This window comes from Rhea americana, unplaced genomic scaffold (assembly GCF_003343005.1).
Source record: "Rhea americana isolate MKP2758 unplaced genomic scaffold, rheAme1 scaffold_40, whole genome shotgun sequence".
NCBI lineage: Eukaryota > Metazoa > Chordata > Aves > Rheiformes > Rheidae > Rhea > Rhea americana.
The window spans coordinates 293,912-296,411 of NW_028186535.1; the positions used below are offsets into that span (position 1 = coordinate 293,912).

General features: G+C 38.2%; 1 protein-coding gene across 3 annotated transcripts in view; it reads left to right on the plus strand.

The window, feature by feature from the left end:
- Positions 1–2,500, plus strand: part of ZFHX4 (zinc finger homeobox 4) — a 146,889-nt gene that overhangs the window by 20,659 nt on the left and 123,730 nt on the right. The gene's annotated exons all lie outside the window — the stretch shown is intronic.

Genomic DNA, 2,500 nt, shown 5'->3' on the forward strand with positions numbered 1-2,500 from the left:
TTTGTGGAAAAATGCTCGTTCTGATGCAGTCCTTGGTCCTTGTTTTTTTTTTTTTTTTTTTTTTTAACTGTGACTTTGTAAAACTTCATTATAACTCTCATAGGAGGTCCCCTGGGGGTACAGAATATTGTATTTTTCAGTATTAAAGATGCAGTAACTTCTAATGGATGCATGTTCCATTATGTGTTACATATGACCAGTAAGTCATCCCAGTAATCTTTAATTCCTCATCAAGGTATAGTAACTTCTTTTACCTAACCTGATAACAGACGTGGCCACGAAAGACTATAAATGGTCCAAGTGTGGACATATACATTATGATTTCTCTCTGTGTGGCTCATCAGTTCAAAGAATTAGTATTTGTTTTAATTRGAAARAAATATACTCTTGTTTATACAATTGTGATCAGAGAGCTGATGTCATTGTTTAGGGCTGATTAATACTAAAGTTATGTAAGGAGACTGATAACTATAAATGTGCAGTTTATTTAAAAATGTTGATTAAGTAACAGGAAACATGTTATGACACTTACTGGTGTGCTGTTTTTGTTTTTTACTTTAGTTACGTGATGGTAGATTTAAAAATCCAGTCAACTTCTACTAAGTCTTTCAAGGCTGGAAATTGCAACAGCAAGATTGTTCAGTGCAGGGTTGTAGAAAGAAGGGGAAGGGTGAGATGATGTGCTGCAAACCCATTTTTAACCTGCCTAAAAATATTTAATGCTCATCATTGCCACCCTGTTTGCATATAGTGTGCATGCCTGTGCCGATTTTGGCAACTGCTTTTGTGTGTGTGCTGGACCCTAGGATACCGTGGTATCCTGCAGCATGAGGAGAGCTTGCTTCAGGCAGCGTAGGTGAAGTGGGAAGCTGCAGCTCGGGCTGGAATAGTTTGAGGCAGTGCCTTCTGGCTCCGTCTGATGCATTAACTCATTCTTTATCAGCTGCTCTTACCCGCTGAGGAGGTAGCGTCCTCAGTGATCATTTCATGGTTGTGGATAGGATAGAGTTACCTTACATGCATCCTGCATCACCGCTGAAAAACAGAACTGCTCTTGCTGGTTTTCCTCAGCATTGGTGCAGAAAACTTTTCCTGTGTGTATTGGTGCCAGCAGAGTGTGTGTCTTCATGCTTGCACGTGTGGTTATGTGCGGCTGAAACAGTCGCAGCAGAGCAGTTGCTGAGTGGATACATGTAAAAATGCTTTACGCTAGCATTGTTTATCTTTTCCTGACAGGGCTTAGAGATACCAGTATAAACCCGTTTATATCAGTCCTCAACAGATGGGAAGGACTGGGGTTTGTTTTCTGGTGTAGGTGTCCTGGTGCAACTTTTTTATCCGTAGATAAGGCCTTAAGGGGAGAATACATTAGAGATGTTGGCTTTCTTCAGGATACACACGTTGTTTGTGCAGAGTTGCCAAATGGGAAGGTAAACATGCTTGTCTGTGGACTAATTAGAGAATTATTAGGTTTTCATGCTCTTTGTGATCAAATTATTTCAAAAGATTTTTAAATTGCATGTGTGCCATGAGCATAATTAACCTGGATCTCATCAATGATTAAAATTACACACCAAGCTTTGTGACGTTTGATTCAGGAGCAATTAGGCTGTCATTTTAGCAATCTCAAATACCAAAACTAATTTTGATTCATTTTCATTTTATGCAAATCTTCTGATGAATCTTAAACTGATCACTTCCTCTCTCTGATTTAGCTGACAAGATTAGATTTGATTATACTTAAAAAAAACTTAAGCAGCTATCCTTCATACTTAATATTTCAATGACCTTCACTGAAGTCTTTCCTAGGCAAGATTTTTTTTTTTTTTTTTAATCCCCAAATCACACTGAGTGATTGCATGTAGGGATATAGCACCTGGCTTTTATCTATATAAATATATATCAGCTTGCAATGCAAAAATTGTAAAATTAAATTTCTCTTTCTTGTAAATGAAAAGATAGAGAAAACATTCATGCTTCGGATATCTAAAACAATAGTTTTCAGGCTGTAATCAAACTTTTATACTTAATTGAAAAGTTATCTGATAAATTGGTTACTGCTTTCGCCTAAAATTAATGAGATCTATCACTCTGACTTATGACTGGAATGAAGATTACTTACCTCCTGCATAAAAGCAAGGCAGAGTCTATATCATAGGCTGAAAATAAACACTGAAGTTTCAGAGTACTCAGCTGTGCGAGTACTCACTGTTGTGTACAGTGCCATCGTTCTGCAAACTGAGAGATCTGCAAGGACTCAGAGTAGCTTAGGCTGTAATGAGGCTACTATTACAGTGGCTGGAGCCTTGCAGGCTCACAAAAAAAATGAAGGAAAGCAGACTTTTAACCAATGTGTGCCCAACTTTCCTTTGGTGCTTTACCCTGCTGCCAGATACTGATACGGCTTTTATAGAGTGCATCTTGCGCTCAACAAAGGGAGTTTATGGTCTAAGATGCCTGCCTGCAAGAAGTGATTGAAGGATTTTCATCAGTASTGCTT